This window comes from Vidua chalybeata, chromosome 1, assembly GCF_026979565.1.
Source record: "Vidua chalybeata isolate OUT-0048 chromosome 1, bVidCha1 merged haplotype, whole genome shotgun sequence".
Lineage (NCBI taxonomy): Eukaryota > Metazoa > Chordata > Aves > Passeriformes > Viduidae > Vidua > Vidua chalybeata.
Genome location: NC_071530.1, coordinates 89,515,669 through 89,543,592, shown reverse-complemented (window position 1 = coordinate 89,543,592; position 27,924 = coordinate 89,515,669). Strand labels below are relative to the sequence as shown.

The window sequence follows — 27,924 nt, the reverse complement described above, 5'->3', positions numbered from 1 at the left end:
TATCACAAGTACCTCAAAAATAAAAGCTAGGAACTTCAAACATTTGGTTTGAAAATGTGTTTCACTGACCACATAAGACAGATGTCAGCAGTGGAAAAGCAGTATCTGAAACATTTTTTTTTCAAAGGGGCAAAAGAATCTAGCACTTTGTTCTGCTATGCAAAATCTCATTATTCAATAAAGATCTGAATAACTTATGGAACTTAAATAGTAATTATTTAGTGATGTAAATAGTCACTAACAATCATCAAGTGGTAATGATTTTGTGTGTTGTAAACGTTGATGCCTTTCAATACTTTGTAAATGGTCTAGAATTAAGTAAAAACTGCCTCATTATCAGACTTGTAAATCCACCAAGTCTGCAGAATATTAAGTAAGGTAGACAGGTCAACTGTGAAGAGGGATCTGGAAATTAATTTAGTAAGTTTAAGCCCATTCTTACAGCACATACCTTAATACAGTCAAATAGATACAGAAGCAAGGAATACCTGCTTGAACTTTACTCAAGGACTCTATCCAGTAAAATAGTGACTTCATCCCTTATGACTCCTAAATAATTGTGAAACTGCAGAACAAAAGGCTACTGTGATGTGTGTAAACAGAATACCAGTATGTGAGAATACTAAGATACACTTTGCCTCTTTGTGTCCTTGATGAGAACTACAATGAAGATACTGTAATTCTACTCTCAGAAATAATATGTAGTTATATATAGACAGAGGAAGCACAGAAGTGATTTAGACTGAACAAAGCCTCACATTAATTTCAAGAACTGCATTGGCTTCGTTTACCAAAAGAAGATTAAGTTGTGTATTTGAGTGAATGATTATTTTCATTGAAACAAGCAGTTTAAAAGGCTGTTTAGTGGAGAAGAGTAGAAGTAGAACCCATAAGTGATCACTAACACTAAACAAATTAAAATATAAGTAAGTTAACATTTTTAAACAATGAGATAGAATATTGAATCATCTCTTAGAGGTTTGAAATTTAGGTTACCTACACTTCTAAAAGAGTAGGATAGATTGTTAAGCTCTATGCATGTAATGATCTAGGGATTTGTTACCTTGCCATCTGGAATTAAATGATCTAATGGTCATTTCTAAGATCATTTACTTTGTGGAAGTATAAAAACTGTCACATTTAATTAAAATGCAATTTATCCTTGTCAAAACTTCAGTTCATTATGAGGACATCTGTGTGACATGGGTTAAATCTGGGGGGAAAAAATGCAGGTAATCAGTATCCCCATGTTCCAGTAGCCTCATTTTAAGGCACATCCTCCAATAAAAGCTGAACACTGATTGGCTATCTACTGTAGCATAAAACATTTCCTATATATATTCTATGCTCCCTGATTGCTCAGACAGAATTTGCTAATGTAAGTTTTACAACTTTACTGATCTACAGAATATTTATAGACTCCTGATATTTTTCCAATCAGAAGCATGCAATTTTAACAAAGACATAGCATTTAATGCCATTAACCAGTATTAAAAGTCTCATGAATAAAAATATTTCAATTGATATGTTTCTTATTCCAATTTAGGTGGTTTAATTACATTTCAGTGAAAGTACCATGTTATTCCTTCTACCCTCTACCCTGTCTCCACTACAAGAGAGCATCTGGATAGAGGTGGACAGTGTTTTACACTGCACTGAGTTCAGCAGCATACAGGTGGCCACACTCTTTTCCCCTCTGGTGTGTAGGGCCATATTAAAGTTCAGCTCTTCATTCTGCAAATGACTGGGGAGCAGATGATCACCAAGAGAGAATGAGCAAGGCTGAGAGAACAATGGATTTCTGCTTGGAGAATGAATATTAAACCTGACAAGCAAAACAAGAACTTCATCTTGACAGTAGCAGATAAGAACATGTTTGTTTTGTCCTTGACAATATGGGAAAGCAAAGCTAAGCATTTTGAAACAAAACAAAATATTTCATTTTCCCTGGCAAGAAACATTTTATTTTTACCACAGGTCTTGCTAAAGCAGGCAAAGCAATGGATTGGAGAGCTAGAGTTTAGGCACAAAACCAAGATGGGAGATGGCTCTTTTTCTCTACAAAGCCCTGGATTTAAAACAGCCAACTCATATTATGCACAAATCTACTTAATTGCTCTCCTCCTGAGGAGATCTGAACTCAGTAACTGCTCTTTGCAGAACGCCTGAAACACAAAACCCTTAGTAAGTCTGCTGGCATGTTCTGCTGTTTTTCCTGTTTAAGCTATTCTAATCTGAAATATCTATTGAGACAATGACAGAGAAGCATTCTGTATCTTCTTGTAATGTTCAGAGCCAAGAAGCCTGGCAAAAGCACATCTTATTTAATGAATGAGATCTAACCAATTGGCTGTAGCTTACATGAGTTTCTACACTGGCCAACAACCATTTCCAAAAACCTCTTGCAAAGGCAGTTTGAGGAATTTTATCTTCCTTCCCCAATAAAATATTAAATAATTCACTACCTAACCCTCTGAGATTTCCTGTGATACTATCACACAGTGGTAAGTCACTGTTCCATCTCCATTTCAGAAAATGACACCCTGAAATAGTTGCAGAGAATTGTTTTGAACCCATAGGTCCCCTCCTGCCTCCATGACACCCTACCCACTACATCTATTTTCTAACATTTTTCTTGAGCAAAATGGCTGGTTGAGTGACTACTAATTCATCACCTGCTGAATGCAGAGCAGAAAACATCTACTTCTCTGCAGTACATGCTGATATATAAGAAATTATGTGTTTTCCAACACAGTGTTTAAAACTGTATCTGTTTCTCCAACACTATCTGAATCACTCAGCTCTGTAACATCATAGCACAGTGTTGTTTCTATGAGTTATGGGTCTCTCCTGAACACCAAAATGCTGAAGTTTTTATTTTGCTCTGCCAAGATACACCTGCAGCTCAAATACAACAATCTAACTCTGCAGACATGCATCTTTCCAGTTTTCTGAGCTAAACAAAAAAGTGGTAGCAGACAGCAAACCAAGCTTTGTTTTGTCCATCTGTGGCTGAAAAACACTGTTGACTGGACCCTGCATTCCTCTTCAGCTCTAGGAAGGGCTTTACTCTCTTCACAATCCTGTGGTGCAATAGTTGTATGCACACTTCACTGTATTTAACAGCCTAATCTCCCAATAGGAGCTATTATTAAATTAAACAAGGGCTAGTCTGACTGGATTTGGTTTTATGGTGACCTTTTTAGTGACAGCATGTTCAGGGAGAGCTTTCTCAGAGGAGTGAAAGAACAGATGGGCAGCCAAGGCAAGCAACTCTGTTCATTTTACTGTATAGGACATTTCCCCCCACCCTGCAATCCCTAGATATATTTTCCAGCTTTATTTTTTGCCTGCAGTGTTAATACATTTCTAGGGCATTATTTATACACATATTCTTATGGTCCAAGTCCTAATGCATACCATAATAATAGCACAGTTTATCTGAAGGCTTTTTAAAGCAAGACTGACCCTTCCAAGAAGCGATGTTAGACATGACAGTGGGTTAAGTTTCCTTCATTCACTTCGGATTAGGGCTCTGTCTCTTGTGAAAGCCTCCCTTCTGTAGCAAGAAGTCTCTAAAGTTTTGTTCTAAATCAAAATTCAGTATACATGCCTTAGTACTTACTCCAGGACTAACTTTTTCTCACTCCTGAAATGCATTGGATGCCAATGATAACTAATGCAGCACTGTGAAGAAACTGTGTTTTCCAGATTGCTGAAAACACACAGATGTTTGTACAGCAACTCTTTCTCCCAGGACGCTTACTAGACTACTATCACTGCATTGAGAAAAATTTAAAAAACAAACAACAAGAAAATGGGCTCAAGCATTGCCTACCAGATAGCTCTAACTGCAGTATTGAAAAGAATTGTATTTTCTTTAGCAGTTATTATGGATGTATGAATTCGAAAAACATTTTTTCATGTGAGGATTTTTTCCACCCTTACAGAAAACAACAACTCCAGCCACACTATGGATTATTTACCCTATACTCTGCAGAGCAACAGGGTTATCACATTCTGCTGCAGGACACATATAATGAAAGAATTGAGGGAATTTAACTTTTTGTGCATGTTAAAACTTCCTTTCTCTTTCCAGGTTAGAAATATTTCCTCAAATATTTCTTCAAATGTTCTTATTCTTCCAGGTATTACCCCCTCCTGTTGAAAACGGTTTGCCATTATTTTACTATAACTAACATCTTTTCAAATTGAACCCTTTGCATATTTTCACACAGTTTTTGCATATTCAAATGCATATGCTTTTCTTCAAATAGAATTGTTTTTACCACATTCCCTTAGAATACTGTGTTCAGAAACCTGTGCCCTGAAGTGTATCCATCTTCCTTTGCAACATCTGTCTTCTGTTTCAGTGCTTGTCCTTGGCCTCATTGTGGCTTATGTGACAAGGTTCAATTCATCTAAAAATAAAGAGAAAAAAACCTCCATTTGATATCAGATTACTATTATATTATTATCCATTTTCTTTATCAGGAATTATTTTAATCTAGCAGTGCTGTTAGCATACTCATATGTGTTTTGAGGTCTTGTAAGCTCTTGCAAAGTGATACAATTCCACTAGAATTTTTGTCTCTTCTCAAACTGTGTGCACTTTTTTTGTCTTCCAGACACCAATATTCTTTCATCCTTGCAGTATTCTGGATCCTCCATCATGAATGGCAGGATCAGAGGACAATATCTGCACTCCACATATCTATGCCCAAACCTGCTTCCTTCATAGGAAAAAGTAACTTTTGTCAAGTGTTAGTCCTGAGCTACACAGTAGAGTCTTTTTTGATACTCTGATTTCGTATCTTGCAAATTAATTAATCACAAAACAGGGAAGAGAAAGAGAAAAAAGAAAAAAGAAAAAAGAAAAAAGAAAAAAAAAAAGAAAAAAGAAAAAAGAAAAAAGAAAAAAGAAAAAAGAAAAAAGAAAAAAGAAAAAAGAAAAAAGAAAAAAGAAAAAAGAAAAAAGAAAAAAGAAAAAAGAAAAAAGAAAAAAGAAAAAAAGAAAAAGGGAAGGGAAGGGAAGGGAAGGGAAGGGAAGGGAAGGGAAGGGAAGGGGGAAGGGAAGGGAAGGGAAGGGAAGGGAAGGGAAGGGAAGGGAAGGAAGGGAAGGGAAGGGAAGGGAAGGGAAGGGAAGGGAAGGGAAGGGAAGGGAAGGGAAGGGAAGGGAAGGGAAGGGAAGGGAAGGGAAGGGAAGGGAAGGAAGGGAAGGGAAGGGAAGGGAAGGGAAGGGAAGGGAAGGGAAGGGAAGGGAAGGGAAGGGAAGGGAAGGGAAGGGAAGGGAAGGGAAGGGAAGGAAGGGAAGGGAAGGGAAGGGAAGGGAAGGGAAGGGAAGGGAAGGGAAGGGAAGGGAAAATGGTTCTTCAGTCACACCACAGGCAAACAAGTTCATATTTATTTTCTTCTATTTTCAGTTCAAAAATGAAACTCAGATACTTCATTCTTACATCATCCCCATCTCCTTTTCTTTTCTTTTCAACTGCTTTTCCTCATTTGGTAATATTCTTTTTAATTTGAGGAACTAGCAATCGCATACTATATTCACAATGATTGTACATGATGAATTTGCAAAGTGGCATAATGAGGTTCAGATTTGTTCTCTGTTCCTTTCACAATAATTCATAATATTCTATCTGATTTTTGACTGCCACTCAGCGCTGCTCTCCTGTTTCCATAAGGATATCTATTACCACTCAGAATGAGATTTAGGGTTGTAATAGTCAGCTCACAACCCATACAAGAATGCGTCAAATTAGGACCATTCTTTCCTCGCCGTGCCCCCTCCCCCACTACCAAGAGCATAATTATCTATTAATCTACATTGAATTTAATCAGCTGTTTTATCATAGAATTCTTGGATTGCTTTGCAGCTCTTTATCATAAGTAGATGGTATATCAGCAAACTGTTGCCTCAGTATTCTTTCTTCGGATCATTTAGGAATATGCTAAAGAACATACTGCAGCACAGAACAGTTGACTTTGTTGGCAAATTCCATCTACTGTGACAAATGGTGTTTTACCCTCATTTATAATCCACTATTAGTCCATATGAAAACCTGCCCTGTTATCTAATGGTCTCTTAGTTCTTAGAAGGTTTTTGCAAGAAATCATGATAAACTGCTTTAGGAAATACATTTACCAAATCCAGAAAAAATGGTCAGACCTGATTTTCTTGGTTTTGGGTTGTTTTTTTTTTAAACAGAAGATGAAGCCTTATCCCAATATATGTTTTCCACTTATCCATCTAATATGTATATTCTTCAAAAATAGCTTACCAAACAGTGAATTTACTTACAAGTAGTAATGTTTTAGCTGTTTCATCTCAAAATTTCTTTACAGCTCCTAAGTGAATGTTATTTCTGTCTGTAGGTGTATCTTTTCTTTTTTTTCCATTTGCTCAGAGATTTTATCCATACAAACAACTAGATTTCAGAAAGATCCATCAATAAACATATCTGAGAAAGATCCTCCAACATTTTTCCCCATCTAAAAGCCTTACCATATGAATAATCTCAACCAGTTCTTTCTGAATGTACATTTAAAAAATAAAGTTTAATTTTTCAGCTATATTGTCTCCTCTTTCATATGTTAATCACTTCTTGGACTTACACACAATATTTACTTACAAGGTCTCCACAACACTTACTTTTTGAACACACACAGAACAATGATTTATTAGTCATGTTTATGCTTTCAATTCTTCCCTAAAAACATTTTTTTTAAACTCATGTTCTTTACCCACAGCATCCTTCTTTCCGTAATCAAAGAATTCCCTTCACAACACACACCAGCAATACACATTTGCTCCGAGTTGTCACTATGTTATGGGTAGTAAAAGACCACATAATTTTATATGTATTAAACAAAAAGTCTTGTAGAGCAAGAGACGCACCACTTTGTCCCTGCCTCATTTAATAGTACAACAGCATACACAGTGTGTAAGTGTGTAGTATCTTTACCAAGAAAGAAGTTTCAAGGCACAAGTAGTAACATACAGGACGATGATTACATCCTCCTTGAAAACAGCAAGTAATTTCTAAATTCAAAACACCCAAGTAGTTCAATATTAATTAAAAAAAAAAAAAAAAAGCAAAATTAGTGCAGATGAATGACCACATCTTCTGGTCACAATTCTAAGAAGGAATGGTTAGGTCAAGGCAATCAGACTTTATTGAAGGGTGATGATTATCCCTGAAGGATAGGATAAGGATACAAGCTAATGAAAGACTGGGATCTTTATCATCATTCAGTAGGATACCTGGAAAATGCACACACAATGTGTGTGTGCATAAGGGCTCAGAATTCAATTGATGATGTTAGAGACAACACGTCTTTTGGAACAAAGGGGAAGAGAGGAACATCTCTATGAAACCTTCAGTTGTAAACCAGAACAAGAAGTGAAAAACATTAGGTGAGTTATTCTCATAGCTGAGGATAACTGCCAATAGAAGAAAAAGACAAGGAGAACTTGAAGGACTATAATAACTTCTGAATATGAAACAGAACAGAAAAGGAGGTCTGATGCCCCAGAGACAAAAAAAAAGTAAAAAAATAAGGGTAGCATGAAGGAACAAAATACATGCTAACTCTGAAATAAGACAAGAAGAATATCAGATATTGCAACTCAATCAGTACATATGAACGAACAAAAAAAAAAAAAAAAAAGAAGGGACAATTCAGAGTTCCAGATGGGATTAAAAATGACACTTATAAGTAAAGGCTGGAGATTCACAGCAACACATGGAGAAGCTGATAGTCCTGGTTTAATCTCCAGCTCGGCTTAAAATCACAAGAGCAGGTCTCTGCAATCACAGCCTCCTTGCTACTTGCAACAGTCTGCTCATGGAAAGGGATCAAAAAACCAAAATGGCTTCATGTCTATTACACGCAACTGGCAGGTGGACCTACAACTGGGAAGCATCACAAGGAACCTGAGAAACAAGTACAACTCCTCAAAATCAGTACTGTCCAATTCCCACTGAAAAAAAAAATATAAAGGACTAACTCTTTCAGGGAATACTTGAAAACAAATAGATATTTGTGTGAACTTCAGGGGCATCAAGTCACAAGAGGACTAAAATGTCTAATAAGAGATTAGACTAACCAATAGTTAAATGATGAGTGGTATAAGAAGCATCTGTAGCATTTGCTACAGATTGAGATGCACTGTTGAGGTGCATTTATTGAAGGAAGTAACTCTTCAAGAGATAAATTTGACTTGAATGTTCCAGGAAATAGCTACTTAGGATCAAAGCTGACACAACTGTTAAGAACAGCTTCAAACTAAGAAATAATAGATCCCCAAACACTACAGAAAGGAAAAAAATATAGGGTAAATGAGAACCCAGATGTGGATTAAATAATCCTGTGGTAACAGGAGAACATATGGTAAAGAAAAAGAATTGACTGTGAACAGCAATCAGGTAAAAGAAGATGACATGCCTGAGTCTGCTCTATATAAAAATGGAGTAAGAAACAACTCTGATGTGTAAAGCTTTCTCAAACACAATAGAAGATCTTGAATTACATTTACAGGATGTAAAAAAAAAAACGTTAAGGAGAAAACATAAGCTTGACAACATAGAATTCAGAACAGGAACATAGATATAGAAGGACAGAGAGCATTCAGGAAAGATAACACTAAAGATGACAGCTGTGGGGCACTCACTAAGCTATAAGGCATTATGAAGGAAACTTTTATCACATCCACAGTCAGATATAATATTGGATAATGAACACTGGAACATCATTGGCAAGTGAAATACTATTTGCTATTGTGACAGGAGACAAACTTCCTGACAAAGACTAGAACTGACTACAGTACCAGGTAATGACTGCGTTGGAGGTGGCCTGCTATTGGATGTTACAAACAACAAACATGTAACAAATACCCAGAGCTAACAAAAACTTACACTGTTAAAATTTTATTTTGCCATGTAATGAAGACTTAAATACTTTAACATTGAAAGATGAGTTAGTATAAATTAAATGAAAGGGCAAAAATAATAGTTTCATAACACAAGTATCATAAACTTCAGTAAACCTAGGGGCCTCTTCAGGGAACCCAAATGAACTAAGGAATTTAGACACCACAGTATCTTTCAAAGATAGTAGGATACATAGGAAACTGAATTCCAGACAGCTAGAGAAGAGTCCCAATCTGATTAAATGAAGAAATGTTACAAAGTAGGCTATCAGCTACAACTGAAGAGCTGAAAAATGCTGCAAGGATTATGAGGGTCATTTAATCTAAACAATAACATGGAAATTGAATGGAACTTGCCAACTTTTTTCCTGGCACAGTACAACAAAGTAGAGCCAAAAATTAATTTAAAAAAACTGAAAAAGAGAAAATAAAATTAAAGGGGAAAAAAAAAAAGAAAAAAAGAAAATAAAAGGACAAAAAAGGCATATCATGATTTGTAGTGAGTTTGAAAAAAAAAAAAATTACATAAATTGGACCAGGAGCTGAATTAGTGTTTTGCATCTGTTTACAGACTTTGATGACAGACTACAAAGATTGGCATGGGAAGCAAGAGGAATACAGAACAGAAATTATCACAAATGAGGTAAAAGGACCAAAAATTCAAAGCACTATGTACTCTTAACTGGGAAAGAGTAAAACTTCTTCCCAGTGATACCAACAAATACAATAAGAAGGCAGCTGCAACCTCTCCCTTTTTTCTTCATCCGAGGATGATATTGTTGACAACACATAAGAAAAGGTTTGAAAAAGACTTGAGAGGTTGAGCTCTGATTTTAAGGCAGCAGAGTTTCTCAGATACTTGCCTTTGCACGACAGTTCTGGCAACTTTTTTTGCCATTCCATAAACTCGACGAGGAATTGAACATGCCAGCCCACTGGCATGTTCCAGTGGGAACCGTGGCTTTCCATCACTACGTGGAAATACAGGTGCGAAAATCCTGGGGATCTGGACCATTCAGCAGCTTCAGGATCACCTTTCACTCATGCTTTGACCCAGGCATGCTTCAAACCTAAGTCATGCTGCTGAAAAATTGACTACAATCTGCATTGTCACTCAGCAGTGATCTTCAGGCAGATCTTTAAAAGTAGCACACCTCTGCCAACAAACAAAATACATAAATAACAAAAAGGTCTGAAGCTATCAACAGGTATATGCCAAAACCTAATGACAGGACAAACTGAGGAAATGTTCAAGAATTTCAGGAAGCCACACCTTCTAAACACTTCATTCCAGTAATGGTCCAACACTGCTGACAAGCATCACCACTGATGGCGTCTGACCATACACTCAAGGCACAATTACAATTAAGCAGCAGAAGTGAGTGCAGAAGTTTCCATGGTGAAGAAATGGGATGAAAAGGGAGACAGGAAAAATCTCATTATTTTATTTCATTTCCTGTTCTTCGGAAGTTTCTAAGCTTATGACATCTGAGTTTCAGCCTTTCAGGTACATGCTGTAACTGGTATGATGTCCCACAAATTAGCCACATTTAAGTTAATCTGGATACTTTTTTAGCCAAATGGCACCTATATATCCATGCTGTAATACTGACATTGGCATACTGTGCAGTGCAGTCCGTGAACAGGCTGAGCCACAGCAGGGTCTTAATTTCAGGTTAAATGGATCTCTAAGTACCTCTTCAGCATATCTGTACATCAGTTTATGCAATTTTGAGTATTTCTAAGAAAAAATAAGCTATTTCACTTTCTATTTTCCTGCAGAACTCCAACCAAATCTGCCACTCCCTTGCAAGCCTGGAAATACATGTTAAAGACTCAGGAAGTGGTCATCTTGATGAAGAATTCTGGTTTATAAAGATGGTCTTAATCAGGGACACAGACTAGCCTGTAAACAAAATTTCAACCATTTGTATACACAACCTGTGTAATGAGATCAGAGTTCATGCCTTATTGCACAAATAGCATTTTTATTACAATAAAACAGTATAATACTACTTCTTTTGTAAAGTACACCTATTACACAGTGAAGTCATTTAAGCTACAGGCAACAAATACCTGAATAAATGCTCTGCCAATACCATCAATATCATGTTGTCAAATACCATCATTTTTCCTGATTTGGAAAATGATCCCACTAAACTTATGCTTTGGTTCCTCTCACTTTGATCATATACAAAATGGTATGAACAGAAGTTGCTGACACTTATGACTTCTAAAATTACACTCACTACTTTCTATAAAAGTGTGCGTGTGTCTATATATATGTATGCAAATTAATGTATATTTTAGCAGAATTTAACAAACACTTCATTTTCTTAACATATCTTAACCATTTTTACAATATGCAGTACAGTGACAGAGTCCAAAAAAACTGGTATTGCACTGTTTCTTTTGGCTACATTCTCAATGGAATCAAGAGGGATTTTTAATTAAACAAACAATGACACATCATATAACAAAAGCATAGCATGGAACAACCACTGAAGGTAAAATATGCTTCTATCTTCATTCTCTGGAACTGAGCTCTTTAAATTGATACTCATCTCTGTTAAAAAAATCCTAGTACTCCATAGGTCCTTATTCTCATCCTGTACTAGAAGTCTGAATTCTCACAAAATCTGCTCAATATATACACCAAGTCTTTATTAAATGCTTCATTAACCAGTATTTCTCTTATAACAGTCCACAGGAAGTTTTACATTTCAGATTGAATAAATAGCAGTGAAAGATTGTCACATTCAATTTTTATGTATAATAGATATGTTACAAATTTCTTAGAATGATTTTTTATTTTAGATCTTGATTCTGCCAAGAAGACAAAAATAGACAAAATAGGCACATCACCCAGTGATAAATATTTATTTCAGCTATATTTTATCCCAAAAGAGAGAACCACCATTTCTGCAGTCAGTTTTCAGAGCCACTTTTATAGCTCTGTTATCAGTTAGAATAACAAAAAATTTCTGATCTCACTTAGAGCAGTCATTTCAGCCTCAGATCCAGAAACTAAAGGTGGCCTGCTGCCAAGTGGGAAGGCCTGCACACCTTCTTAGTCCTCAACCATGCTTACATACAATCTGCCTTGTCCAGGTGTTAATACAGCTGCAGTGTGAATCAGATCAGGGTCTGATCTCATCTTTTTCCTCTCAGGTTACTTTCCCCTCCGGTCGCTACAGATTCAGCTCACAGTATTGCTGCCTGAAGACTTTTGCCAGCAGAAGTGATGGGACAGAGCTGTATGCATGAGAAGGCCTGGCTCTAAGAGACAAAACCACATCTAGTATTAGCAGCATGTACTTCAGTCATCTAAGAGTGATTATAGACACTTCTCACTCTAAGGTACTCCGTGACACTTTTCACAACCACACCATTAGATTCCTGTCTCAGTAATTACTATATTAATAGCTATTTAATCTTTAGTTCATGCAATCAGAAAAAGATTCTTATCGCACACAAAGTCGTTTTGTAGTGCCGAAGACAAAAAAGCAGGTTCAGCCCTACTCTCAAAGCACAAGGAGACTTTCAGTAACTGCAGACTGTGGCAGGATGTGCTGGACCCACACATAGCCTATTCCCCACCATTCTGTAGGTGACAGAATCATCTCTGTGAGACCCTCTGACTTGTATGTGTACCCACAGATGCTGAAAAGCAGAACAAGCTCCAGCTGCTGAATCCACTGGCACCAGGACTGAGACACACAGACAAGGATGCATGTGCACACACATAGAGAAACATGCAGTATAAAATAACATTTATGCAGCAGTATGTAACTGCTGTTATTTCTACAGTACTTCTGTATTTGCCCTACATGTGTATTTATGAAATTATGCTCTTTATAAAAAAAACTCTATTCCAGAAATGTATCTTTGTTGCATCAATATGTGTTTAAATACAAAATACATGTAGATGCTATATATCTATCCAGTATCTCTGCACAGAGATCTTTACATCATACACACATACACACTTAATTTCTTTCCAATATGCTACCCAAACATCTCTTAATTTAGCAAAGGATAAAAATCATACCCAAAGTTTTTAAACCTCATTTAAAAAAGTATTATTCTGTTATGAAAAATAGCTTTGAGATATTGATTTTAAATACCATAAAAATAACTTTGATCTAGTTTACTTTCCATAGATGTGAGAGACTGAAATGTTAATGATTCAAACAATCAACCATTTACAAAAGCAGCAGAATGCTTTGCTGAGACCAGGTTTTGCAGCCCCCCCAACCTAAGGAGAGAAGGAGAGATTGTGTGTTAGAAAAACCTCTGATCTGCATAAGACAGAGGGGCTGCACTCCCAGTGCCAGAGGATGACCATGACAAACCAACCTTTGTTTAGCAACAAGCTGGGTTTTGAGCCAGATAAGAGAGAAGGCTGATAAGAAGCAAATCCTGCTAGGTGGGATAGTGCTTTTTATCTTGCCAATGTCCTCCCTTACACAGCTGGCTCAGGTGAGAAAACTCCCCCTCCTATTCACACATAGGCCTGAAGGTGTTCATCCCTTCTGATGGGCATGACTGGCTCAACTACCCTGATGTGAGAGGCAGCTGTCACGTCTTGGAGGGTGTCACAAACCATCAAAGTTCCCCCAGACTTGTTTCTGGGGCCTTCCACCTGAGGACTGTGCATGATCCAGAGTGTTGCAACAGAGTGTTAAACTTGCCCCTAGGGGTGGTACCTGGGCGCTGCCACCTGAAATGAACCTATTTTAATCCACTGAACTTTATGTGGTGGGAGCTTCCCCCATCCCCAGTGAATCAAGACTGTGACCATCATTTTGACCAATACACATCTAAATTGTAACAATCAAGTCTTGTTGCTGGATCCACCGGTGGTGATATCTTTCCATCATCTTATCCTTTCTCCTTCTTTTCCTCATATATCTTCTTAAGTGATATCTTTATACTTTTATTGTTATATTACTATAGATAATAACCAAAATGGCTACATACCTCCTTTCCATTGCAAGTGAAGTGTTTTAAAGTAAACCCTACATATAGATATAGATATATAAACACTGGTCATTCAGTGTCATTTCCCTCTAATCCACACCAAGGGATCTATTAACAAGAACCTCCGTTACACTTGCCTTTAGGGGCAGGTTGTAACAGAGCACAGCATTGCCTAGAAAAAAAATACCACTTTAATGACTACTACATTTGATGTGGTTTTAACTAAACAGACCACCAGTTTCAGGCTAGAATTAGAACTATTCTACACTTGCTCTAAACCTAGTACAGGAATGAATTTATAGACACTGGTATTTTGCCCAGCTGTCAAGGATACAAATTAAACAGCTCAAGTAAAACCTATAATTCAGTAACTATCTTTAAACTAGCAACTACTATAAGCAAAACCTATCTAAAGTCCTTTATTGTGCCAGCTGCACATCTTTAGATGCAGGAGAGCAAAGCCGCACAAGTCTAATCACAGGTGGGAAACTGGAATAACTTTGTAGGACAGGAAGCTATGTCACTCCCCAGTGACTGAAAAGCAGAAGACAAAATAACTTCAAATACCAATACAATTTTCACTTCAGTTGCCAACACAGAGCTCACACATTACAAGGCCATGAGCAACCAGGCCATGACCTATCCCAGCTCTGGCTGCAGAGGCAGTTGATTACAGCAGATTATTTTGCAGTCACCCTGGGAAGAGGTACCGCAGGCTCAGCCAATTCAGGAGAACCTACCAGTCTTATCTGTCTCTAAACTGTACATGCCTCATTCAAGGCTGAGATTCTCCCTTCTTTCTCACTGGACTGCATTGAATTAGCTAGCTCTTGCAGACGGTCATTTTAGTGAAGATTGATTTAAAAAACCCACATTAATGACATCTGCCTCCTAGGTGTGGTTTGTCCAAAGTAACCAAATTCGTCTCTCTTAATGCTAGAGCACACAGACAAATGATTTCCTGTTACCTCTCCAATTTGTTTCCTTTTTGTGCCATTATCTTCCTAGTTTTGCTATGCTTCTGAGAATAACGTCATCTTTTATTTTCCTTTCCGTGTCCTTTTACTGGACATAAAGAACAATTTTTAAAAGCTGCTATCTTACTATATTTCTTATTTTTCATGCAGAATGTAAAATTATGTATGTCCCTACTACTCATGTATTCAAGGGATATCTGCCTTCCTTTGGCTCTCTTATCTCTCAGACCAATTTCCTGAAAAACTGTATCTTCCACACGTTTGAGTTTTACTGGTCTACTTCTCTAAAATCCACCTCTGTTTCTCACTCTCCTAGATATTGGCCTGATGATCTTTTTAAACCTTTCTAAACCAACTGGAATCACACAACCATTAAACAGACATTAGAAAATGGTTCCAGTGGAGGTTTTGACCTTGAAAGAACCCAGTATGGCATTTCTGACAATGGACATTTTGGTTCTATATTAAATTATTAGTTTTAAATGAATGACCCTGTAGACAGACTACTTGGGCTATGAGAGTATCAACTGATTATACAGTGTCTGCTTAAAGAAGCATTGAGAGGATTATGCACTATATTTCTTAAGGACTATAACTGGTCCTTGGAACAAACTGCAGCATGTCTGAAGTGATTCACACACACTAGGTCCAAGGAATAAACAGCATGATAACACATTTCAGATCACATTTGAATAGAGAAAGTCATTAATCAATCACAATTCATATGAGATACTGGTATCCCTATCTAAGAGGCACACAGAAGTCTGGTGATATTGAATCATGACATAACCTTGGAAACCCCCTTTCAGTTGCACCAATATGCATACTAATCAATCGCTAATAATTCCTAGTTCTTAAAACAATTATTTAAACTCTAATAAGATGCAAGTTTTTTGATTTTATCAAGAAGTCTCTAACCATGCAAGTTATATCTTCATTTTTTCTTTTAAACGTATGTCTTCTGGTATCTCTTTTCTCAGATTTTACGTAATTTTTTAATCTTTTATGTAAATTGCAATACTTAACCACCACTCATTGTCAAACCTATTAGTTTTCTGACAGCCATCTCAGGTACCCTAGTACTACATATCTTGGCTCCACTTGGGCCCTTACACCTTAATTTAGGTTCATGGATAGCTTCACAAGTTCATGGATAGTCACAAAGATTCCTTATACTCCTTAGACTTACCCAATACTCAGTGGCGCATTTACTTTATTGCCTATTTTTATAGAGCTCAGATTTTCTGTTTGAGTCATTGATCTTGGTAGCCTTTTTGTTTGTTTCAAGACCATCCAAGCTTATGAATGCAAGAATCCGTTTTGAAACCCAAGGAGGCCAACACAGATGGTTTCAACCATGTCAGTGTCAAGTCACATTCAAATGGATTTCCTTCTCCTTGCACAAAAGCAGCTATTTTTAAAAACTGTAAAACTGCACACATCTGGGACTGTTTACAGTACTAGTAATCCCTGTATAGTATATGTTGTCATCGCTAGTAGGAATTCCCTCTTCCTTGACCACAGGCCAAAAGAACACAACTTCTTTTTGAAGCAGCTCCAGTTTATGTGGGCTTAATTTCAGATTTTTGGCCATACACTTATCACAGATTATTCACAATGTTTCAGTTCCAAAAGTATCTACTACACAACACAGTCATCATACTATGCCATAAATACAGACAAGTATGAATACAGACACTGTATTCTTTATTACCCTACCTGTAATAAAAAAAAAAATAAAAATAAAAAATAAAAATAATAAAAAAAAAGTGCTGAAGAACAAACTACAATGAAGAGTCAGGGATAGTGAACCCCCACATTTCTTGATAGATTTGCAATAACCTCTGTCAACTCTCTTCTCTGATGGCAATACTTGGTCACAGGACTACTGAGTGGTTCAGTATTCATCAGAAAACAGCTTATGCTAACCCCATTCATTAGATCTATGTTGGCTTTCTTGGTCCCTTTAGAAAATTTTAGCTATGTTCTAGAATAAGAGTTTCTTGTTCCCTTTTGTGCTTTTTTCCCTTTCTAACACATCCACGGCTTCATTCTATGCAGCAACCCTCACCTTTGTTGAGCATTTGCTAATTTTGAGGGTTATTTAGCAAAACTGTCAGGGAGTTTCTATTTCAAGGAATTTTGCTAATTTCATCCCATTAAGAAATGTTCAAGACAAGACTAAACAAATCCCACCACTTCACTGAGCTCCCACTCATTACATCTAGCTGCCATTATGATTTCTATACCTGGAGCCAGGAAACACATTCAGTGAAAGAAACAACTTTGAAAGCATACTGCTCTCCTGCAATTTGCCTCACCTAGCCCACACCTGCATGAGGAACTCACATGGATGAAACTTCAGGATGTTTTCCCTGACACTTACTAAGAAGTTTTTATCATACAGGAGCCCAAACTATTATTTCAGCCGTTGTATTTTTGCTTTCCAGCTTTCTTATCAAATTTTACTGGTAAAACAGCCAGGCTCAGTTAGCTCAGTCTTGGTTAAATCCATGTTATCAGCTACCACCCAACTGATTTCAATGAGTTAGAAGAATTTACATTGTGTCAGGAAGCAGGAAGGGCCAGCTGCTCCCTCAGGTAGTGCAAACCCCAAGGCGAGGATGACCCAGTACAGGCAGTGCCTTGCAGTGACCACAGCAGTATCCCACCTCTGAACCCAGGACACAGATCACACAGGGAACAGGGCCCTCTGGGAGTCCCAAAGATGGCAAAATGATGAACCAAAATGATGAGCCTGTACAAGAGAAAGATGTGGAAATGAGGTTACAACACAGGTCTAAAGTCAACCCAGACAACAAAGACAGAAGACAGGCAATAAAGAACATCTAAAGGCATCCATTTGGGAGACAAACTACCTACAACACAGGTCTGAGGTCTCTCCAGGAGACAGGGTCACACCAGCAGTCCCAAGCTGGAGCTGAAGTGAGGCTTCTTCTGGGTCCATGGACACGGTTGTGGAGAGGGGCCCCATAGAGGCTGCTTAGAGCAGTTAAAGCCTATTTGAGCTCTCAGAGCCCTAATCTTTCCCAGTTTCTATTTATTTCCTACATGTTTACTCCTTCAATTTCATTTTTACCACATCTACTACCAGGTTTCCTTGCCCAGAGTCACCATGCCAGTGCACTTTATAGCCAGACCTGTGTTATTGCTCTCCAGCTGTCTAGACCAGACCTGAAATTTTAGGTTCACCCTTGCAATTTTATTTGCTGCTTCTATTTTATATCCTTCCATTTCTCCAACAGCTGAATAATCTTTCATGTCTGACACTTGTAAATGTCAGCTCTACCCAAATTTACAGGTATGTTTTTTTGTGCCCAGATCATTGTTTTCTTTTTTGGTTTTTTGCACAAAAAGGCCAAATAACTGGGTTTGGGGTTTTTTCCTCCTTCATTTGCATAGTGGTATGATTTGATTGCTCTCTGAGCTCCAACTGAAGCTCCCTTCTGGTAGTGGCAGTACATTAGCCATTTGCTACCATGATTGCTCCAGCTTGGTCCCACAGGAACAGAGATTATCAGTTTGCACCTTGGAAACTGTATCCTGTTTCAAGCACAGGATCCGCTCACTAAGAAGCTGACATTTTTGACATTTATCTATCTGTAGGTTGGCTCCATTACAAGTCACAGATGATGGGCTCACAATTTGTTTAATTAGGAACAAAACTGTAAAGTGGCATGAATTAATATCTTTTATCCCAGGCTCAAGTCTTTTGTAGACCTTTGCTGCAAATGTTTATGTGAAACTAGCCCTAGCATTTAGACTTATGGCAATTGCCCAATTTTTCTTTCACATCTCCTTTGCCTCCCAGAAATTTAGCAAACTAGGCATCTTGAAACTTCTTGTAAATGCCTTTGACTTGGATGCAAGTCTCAGGTTTAGGTGCACGACTGCATAAGAATTTAAGCCATTTATATGTCTCCTACATTCATGTCTGGAAACAAAAATGTCAGTAAAGCTCCACCTGACTAGCTACAATAATTTAGTAGCAAATAAAGACAGTAACCCCAGAATTCATGCCACACAGTTTTGAACCTACTCATAAGGCCTAGACTAACATTTTAGCATTTCCACAATTAATGTTCATCATATGAAAACACAGATTCGTTGAATGGTTTGGGTTGCAAAAGTCATTAAAGATCATCTAGTTCCAACCTGACTGCCATAGGCAGGGTCACCTTTCACTAGACCAGGTTGCTCAAAGCCTCATCCAACCTGACCTTCAACACTTCCAGGGATGGGGAATCCACAGGTTCTCTGGGTAACTTGTTCTGGTGTCTCAGCATCTTCACAGTAAAAAATTTCATTGCAACATCCAATATAAATCTCTCCTCTTTTAGTTTAAAACCCTTCCTCCTTGCCATATCACTATTTCTCTGTGCACGAAGTCATCCTCTCTCTTATGTAAGTCCCTTTAGATGTGTTTACTACACTCCAACCTGGAAGACTTAGCTGTGCTTGCAACTCGTGGGTGTCACTATTCCAGGCAACTCGTGCCTTTATAACGCTCCTTGTCCACCGGTGTCTGAGAGCCCTCATTTCTCCTCCCTCGCCACACAAACCTCCAGGACAAACCCATTTTAAAAACATCTCAGTTGCCTTCTCGGGGGTTCAAAGCCACCATCAGTGCTGCCTAGCGGGCGGCGCTGAAGGCCCAAGATCTTCACCCGTGGATTTATTTACGGCGGGTCGGGGGGCTCTCCGGGGTTAGTGCGAGTCTTCCTCACTCCCTCCTTCCATCCCCTCTCCGCTTACCCCGGGCTGAGCACAAGCAGGCAGCGCCGGCGGGAGCCGCTCCCGGGCCCGCTCCCGGCCCCGCGGCGGCCAGCGGAGGGCGCCCGCCCCGCTTCCCTCCCTGCCGCCAGCCGGGGCCGGGGCCGGGGCCGGGCCGCGGGCGGCGGCGGGGCCGTGGGGGTGAGGGGGTGGACGGCCATCCCCCGGCCACCGCCTCCTACCGCCGGCCGAGCCGCCGCCGCTGGGGAGAAGGGGCGAGGGAAGCGCTGTGTCACCTCCCCGGGGCTCCGGGTCCCGGCTGCCTGGGGCGGCCCGAGAGGCAGCGAGCAGCGCGCTGGCCTCGCCCCGGTGCTGGGCACAGGCGGGTGTCGTTCGCCGCTTCGGGATAACACGTCTCCCTTTTTTCCTTCCCCCCACCCCTCCGCCCTTTTTTTTTTTTTTTTTTTTTTTTTTTTAACCAAAAATGCCCCCGTACTTTATTTGGTAATTTAACGGCATATGATTTAAATCAATATAAAATTCAAATACTTTTGTGCCACCTGTTGGATTTTGCCACTAATTACACGTAACTGGAAGTGCTACATGTACTGCTGTGTTCAGCCTTAGAAGGGTTGCCCTTAGTGCCACCGAGTAGTGCCCTTATGAAAATACTACTTTGTTTGTTATTTTGAAATATTTGCTCTCTGGGCACGCAGATTGAGCTGGCTTTTCCCTCATAAAAATCTAACCTATGCATTACAGACTGCATTCAATGAAGGCGCAGAGTGATGCAGGGCTGGAGTCAGGGTTCCTGTGATAATGCAGTAATAATTATTTGGGAATTTTATTAGCAGAGGAACTCCAATCTGAGGGCCTGGGAGGCAGAAATGGCTGGTTCTAGGTACACAAAGCCATAAATGCACTTGACAGTATCCATGGTTCAGCAAAGAGAGGAGTACTCCAGGCCTGTGCTTTCCTCATGCGTGTGAATACACAAACAAGTACCAGCACTACTGCTCAGACTATCAGTCATGGGCGGTCATACAACACAAAGCATGCCAAGTGTTATACAGCTGAGACTCTCTCAAAAAATAATCTTGTCTGACCCTTCTTCAATAGCTGTCAAGTTGTAATGTCAGGACACATTTTATCATATAAGAATAAACTGGTTTCATTTCATATTGCGATGTGCAGATATATTCATTATAGAGTAATATTTTTTAGCATGACCAAGGATAAATGAGCTGTAAGTGATAAATTCCTATAAAAATCTGAAAATTAACCAATGATTTTATCTGGACTTCACTGGAAGAGAAAATTAATGACCTCTGGGTTATCAGCTGTCTTACTTGCTATTCCTTATCTGCCCGTAATCACACCACAGACACCTTACAGTTCTTTGAGATCAAGAGGTGCAGAAGCAAGTGGAGAAGTGCCCAGAGAAGGAGTGGCCACTTGCTCTTCTTCCCAGCTGTAACTGCAAAAAACGGGAAGTCTCCATGATGACCCTTCCTTCACAGCGGTGAAGGGCCCATTGGTGCTTCTCATGACTGGTGGGTTACAGCCACCTCTTCAGCAGATGGGTAAGTACATTAGAACCAAGAAACATTCTTCCATGGCAACACCAGAAATAAGTAAATCCCCAAAATTGCTTAATTCACCTGCATTTACATTTTCTTATATTATTTTCTCTTTTTTAAGCAGGAGGTACACAGGACAAGTAATGCATAAAACTGGGGGTTGTCATTGGTTTTGGTTTTGCATACAAGTACAACTGTCTCTTTGGTATGTACGTTTCCATAGTGTACTCTCTTTTTATGTTAAAATGCAAAAGTTTAGAAAGATATGAAGTATTGTTTAATGAAAATATAAGTGCTTTCTAAATTTTTTATGTGTTTAACCCATTTGAGGAGAAAAACTACCAAATTAGATTACAAAATTAGTAAATTATGTCAGAATCTAGTGTGTAAAGTACAGTATCTCAGTGCTGACATCTGTCAGTCTGATTCAGAGAAAGCTTTAGTGATATATTTGTCTAAGTCTTCTATTAGCAGAGAGTGTCTTTAAACTGTTTCAATTGACCCCAATTTTATTGACTTTCGTTTTTGCGATAATCCTGCTTCAAAATCTTCTGCGGTTTATGAGAACAATTTTCCACTGTTCAAACAATCATAAATGCCCACAAATTTACAAGATGACAGAAAAACACACAAAGTAAAATTAAAGTGTTTACACACCACACCAATACTTTGCTCTTGGCAAGTGCATAAGTGACTTCACAAGATGCAAATCAGTGCACATTGCATATTACACATTGTCTTTTTAGACCAGTCTGTAGGCAACATAAGCACGTCCTGGGGCCCCAGCACCATAGCTGTCTTTTTGTTCAGTTTCTACCAGCTCATAAATAGCATTTCAGGCTTTAGCTCCTAATGTGGTAAAAAAAAATATGTCTTGCAATAAACTGAAGTCCAGTTATTTAAAAAATGCACAACTGACTTCTTTGTTTTCATGCCCATCAACTTCTCTCTCATGTGGATTATATTAATTATTTCTTGTCAATTTATTTCTACATATTCAAACAAGCCAAGAAGCAAGGAAAGCAGCCTTATACCATTTAGGATCTTTCCTACAAGGAAAAAAAAAAAGGTTTAAAAGAAGTAATTGCTAATTATTCCCATTTAGCTAGTACTTCTTAAACCAATAGTAAATAAGTTGATGAAATCTCTTTTTGCAGTGGAATTTAAGATTTAAGGAGCCTTTCTTGGAGTGAAGGAGTCAGTAAAAGTTTAGTCATTGTAAGCCATAATCCATGGAGAAATACATCAGTTAAAGAGAAAACAGTGATTTTTCTAATCCTCTTTCTTTATAAACCTACGTAGGCAGACAAGGTTAGGAGATAAACATTTGTCTTGGTATTGATACCAATCTTTTCTTAAGGACTGAGGGAAAAACTATTAAAGAACTAAAAGTGGCACCCTACAATAATGTCAGAGACCTGCAGAAGTCATGACACATGTGATGCCTCAGCTGCATAAAGTCACAAGGATTGCAAATGCAAAACATTCAGTGGGAGTGAGGGAGGCCAGGAGGGAGGCTGGAAGGGAGGGAAGGAGACCTTCTCTCACTAGCTGATCCCTTTGCAATTTCAGCTGCAGAATGCTGTAGCCCTTTCTTGTGACAGAAGTGCCTGGAGGCGAGCCCAGAGAAGGAAATCCTGCACTGAAAGAGGAGGAAGGGAGAAAAGAAGAAGGAAGATTAATGGTTTTCCTTCAACCAGGAGAACCATATGGACTAACCTAGGAAGCCATCTTAGTTGGGAAATGTTGCCTATAGCCACTTTTTCCTGGCAAAGAGCTTAACACTGCCTAGGTTGTGACTTTCATCAAAAGACTTTCAAAAGGTTGTGACTTTCATCCTTTCCAATTCTTCCATGATTTTTATTTCTGTGCTATGATTTCTCAGCTCATAACATAATTTTAGTTTTAATGCCTTTATTTTACAGTCCACTTAGAAGGGAGTGAAGTTCCTTTTTTCTGTTCCTCTACATTGCAAAAGCCCTATGTTTTTCTCTCTTCCTTTTCATTTTTTTTCCCTCTTCTTCCTTATCATATATTCTTTTGGTTGCCCCAGGAGCACCAATTTTGTTAATTGATCTGTGTGATACATTGCTCAATCTATGCCCTTCCTTGCTTCTCAAGTAGAAATAAAAATAGGCTAATTGTGGGGGCAAAAGAGTTGAAAACATAGAAGACTAATATTTATTTCCTGGAATAGCAAGAGTTACAATTACAATTCAGGCTTAATTTTGCCTGGAAAAATGATTCTGCAATGACTCCAAACAGGCTGTAAAATATTTTCAGTTGATGTGGAAATATACTAGTGTGGGCAGAGTTTGGAGAAATGTGCCCAGACCTTGCAGAAACATATGAGATGTCGTTTTCCTGGTTCGTAAAGGATGCATTTTAGGTGATGGTCTCTGTGCTTCAATAACTGTGGGAGGAAACCTGACATTAGAAAGTGCATCCATCTTCCTGGACAAAAGAAAATATCAACTTCCCAGAAACTTTTGTCATGGAGTCAATTCTTACACAATGACGTGTAATGCTAAATAAATCATTTTTTGAATTACAAATTGAGAATCCATTGCCCTGGATAAATGTTATTCATCAGGGGGAGGGCAGGGCAGAATCACTTAAGAATAATTGTCTACAAATATTCAGAAGAGAATCCAATTCGTTACTCCCATTTTGATGTGCCAGTGCAAAAGTTGTTGCCAGCTTTTAAAATCTCTCCTTTGGCTTTCAAGTAATATGTGTATGGTTAAAAGCCAGTTAGAGAATGGTGGTGTGATTTGGTGGTGCAAGGCAAATGGCACAATTTAAAGTTTTGTTAAAATCTGCTCTCTTTACAGACTTAGATAAGGCCTTTATTTGTTTTAGTCCTACTTGGCTGACCTATTCAACATAGTTACCAGACCAATATAAACAAGATTCAATGTGTAAAAGTAATGCCATCAGTTTGAATTTTGCAACACAGGCTCTTCAAGGTAAGGTCTTTTTCAGCTGTTTAAAAGGTACGGTGACTGACTATACATTCAAGCAAAAGAAGCTGTTCTCTCTTGCCAAAAAAATGTGACCATATCGTCCATCACTGCCCTAAGTACCTGTAAGGTAAGGTTGTATTCTTCTCTCCAGTTCACACTAACAGAATTTATCTACAAGTGTCAGCAGGAAACACTCATTTTACCTGACAAATCATAAAACAATATTTTATGTTGTAAAGAAACTTTGGACTCTGCCAATGTGCCAGTCAATAGGTATGTATGATGAATCATCAAACAAATATTTCAGTGCATGGGCAAAGAATAAATCTAGGTTCAGCCCACATGCCAATCAATCAGAGATTGCCTGAAGAATCATGGAACACATTTGGAGACTAGTAAAAAATTTCTAGGCTCTGCCAGGATGCTGGGCCAATCAATCATGGTGTGGCTGATGAATCATGAAACACACTCTGCAGCATGTCAGCACTTATACGTGGTTGGCACAGTTCTCATCATCCCGAGTTTGTCTTGCAGTTAAATTGACTGAAGGTGAGTTATAGGACTGTTGTTTCTCCCACCTACTGACCTCTGCAACCAGCCAGTCTTAAATCCTCTTGCCCTGCACTTCGTTAAAAGTGCAGATTCAAGACAAAGGTTCAACACGAGAGCAAACATGGTTTCGATGTCAGACGAGTTGTTAACATGCTGCTGAAAGCTGTTGAACACGTATTTTGACAACAGAACAGACACCTACAAGGGTGTTATTCTCTTCAAAGTTTGCTGTGCTGTTTACATGGAAATTTAATTTAAGGCATAATAAATATGTAATACATTGCACAATATAAAAAAAAAAAGGATAAAAAAGTAAATCTGGACTTTCTAATCACTGTCCCATTGGCAATCTTTTTACCTAAGGAATTCCTACCTTTACTGGCATTCATTCACCAGGTGAAAGTGGGAGGGCACTATGGGACTGTGATAATTTTGTCTCCTCTCTCAGCCAAAATTGTTCAGCACAAAATATTTCTCCTGTGTAACAGTTCAACCTTTTACAACTTACATCAAAGTCATCCATGTGAAATTAACATTGTCTACAAGTCCCTTCTCCCTTGTCTTGTGATTAACGCCCATTACAAATATTTTAATAGTGTGCTGCAAAGCATTTTCCCAGATTACATGAATACTCATCTTGTGTGATAGTCTCCACTTAAGATTTCTGAGTTTAAAAATGTATTTTTGAAGAAGCAATTTTTTTTCTAAATCCCAATTCTTGCAGAATTTGAGTACTTGTTGTAATCCTCTATGTAATGTTATTTAAGGGTGCATTTTTCTAGACCAAGGCAGAACTTACCACAAGAGTAGGAATAACATTTCCATAAATGACAGTGGCAGTCACATTTCAAAAAGTAAACAGAAGCAAAGAAAAACCCCATACTCACACCACATTTTTCCATAGTAAGCAAGGCCATGTGATGAAATAGTGACAGTTTCTTGCAGCTATTTCATCAGTAGGTGTTCCATTTTTATATTAAAAAGGAACCTGGGTCCTCATTCCACCTGAGTATGCTGTCCAGTTCCTTATGGACTTTTTAACATCATCATCATCATCACCATCATTTTAATAAACAGATTTCTCAAACTTTCCTAATGATTCTTCAGCTTCCATGCAGCACAGCATGTACAATTGTCATAATACAGCATTCAGAAATATCCCAAACTGTGGGAAATTTAATTATAACCTCTTGTTCTACCACATATAACATTATAATCAGTTTGATAAAGGAAGTTTGGTTTCCTATGCCAACAGACAGATAAACCATTACTAGTTTCATAGGAGTAGATGAAGAAAAATAATTATTTTAATAAAAACCTCAACTAAGCAAAATTTTGAATGACATTTTATATAACTTCTGTTACTTCTTAGTACCCATTAATAATTTATTTTCTTTTTTTCTGATGGTTATTAGCATCTCTATTCTTATTCTGAAACTAAAAAATTTAGTAGCAGCAGGGTAACAAGCAGTTTAAGTTGCAAAACGTTCTATTTGTAAAAATATAATACACAGGAATTATAGTGTTACACCTTAAATGTAAGTGGATACCTATAGTCAGATCTCTTTGATGTCAAGGAGATGGTAAGTATGGTGCAAGATTAGATCTATGAATAATATAATACTACTGCAGGAAGTGCTGGGAAAGGATCATAGTATCTGAAAAAAAATGCATGTATATATTCATTTTCATGTATAATCTGAATACAAGTGTATATATGTCAGTCAGTTTCTTAAGGAATCAAAGGATAGCTGATATTTTTCACCATTCTATATAAAAATTAACTCTTCTTACCATTAGAGGGTCCCTAAAATTTGCACATACAGTCCCATCTCAATTTAAAAATGTACTGAGAGGAATAAATAACAATGGTAAATAAATAATTAATGGACAGCTTACCTTAAAATACTACTTTTGATTCCACAGTTTTGACCTCACTTTTCACTCTTTGGAAAAGTGTATTAAAAATATACTCCTCCCATTCTATGCTGGTAATATAAGTCAGGTAATTAAATCATAGAAATCACTGGGGCTATGTCTGTTTACATTATCAAAGGATACGACCATTTACGTCCATTATTTTAAAGAACTTTTAAAAGTACTTTTCCTACTGTGGTCAGTAAATGCCTATTTCTTTATTTCAAGGTGAGTTGTGCCACATTGTCAGCCTTGTTTACGTATGCTTCACTGAATTAGGCTGAGGAGGATGCAGAAAAAATGACTATAATATTTATGAAATAAAGACCTCGTCCAGTTCTCTCCAGGATAAAAATATGCTTTAAAGATATCTGCCAACTTCAGAAACACATTGATTTGCCAGCCAGTGCTTGTTAGAGCCACCACTGAGAAATAAACAACAAAACTTGGAAAAGTGAATCCTTCCCAAACCCAAATGTTGCAAGGCTTATTGTATACAGATGCTAGTTTATTCCAGCAAATGTGTGCCAGATATGCACAGCTGTCTTTCTGTCACTTTTGATCCACCTCAGTATGTCTCCCCTGCTAGTTCTGTCTGTACCTTGTTGAAGGTGTAAGGGAAAAAGTTCATTTCTCATTTCAAAACTTTCACTTCTCTAGTATCCATCCCCCTCATATTTCTGTGGGACTTTTATGTGTCTGTTACATGGAGGCCACAAGTGGATGAGGTGTTCCAACATTGATCAGATATAAAAACTCATATCTGAGTTGCCCATGACATGAAATAGAGGCCTAAAACAATAATAAGGTAGAGGTGCTAGTCCCTTCTCTAAAAAAGCCAAATACTGATAATTTTCACTTAACTGCCTGAAGCTTATGATTTAAAGGCTTGTTTTCTTTGCTGATAGCCCCAAGCCATGCCCAGTTTCTCTACAGACAAAAGGATAAGAGATGTGGTGACAAGCACACACCCCTTTTATGAATCAGAGAAACAGTGCTCTTCTTGTTCCCTAGGCAGTTGAAACCTGAGCCACAGTTTTACAGCTTAGCACTTACCAGCTGGCTTTCACGTGAAAGGTTTTAAAAATATATACATACGTTCATGCACACACACGCAGAGTAAGACAGTTTTGATTCTGATGACAGTTACAGAAATATAGAAAAAATGTCTCAAAATCATGTTTCTTGTTGCAACTGAGGCTCTTTCTCTCTTCTCCTGTGCACCTTGGACAAGGGGAACAGATTGTGCCTCTTGACTTTTCATTAATCTTTTATGTATT

At 38.1% G+C, this 27,924-nt stretch overlaps 1 long non-coding RNA gene across 1 annotated transcript; it reads left to right on the top strand.

Annotated features, from left to right (window-relative positions):
- The first annotated feature begins 21,014 nt into the window (after positions 1-21,014).
- LOC128791318 (uncharacterized) lies at positions 21,015-23,726 on the top strand. Its single transcript, XR_008432025.1, has 3 exons — positions 21,015-21,212; positions 21,331-21,414; positions 22,782-23,726. It is a non-coding gene; the product is annotated as an uncharacterized LOC128791318 (long non-coding RNA).
- Positions 23,727-27,924: the final 4,198 nt, after the last annotated feature.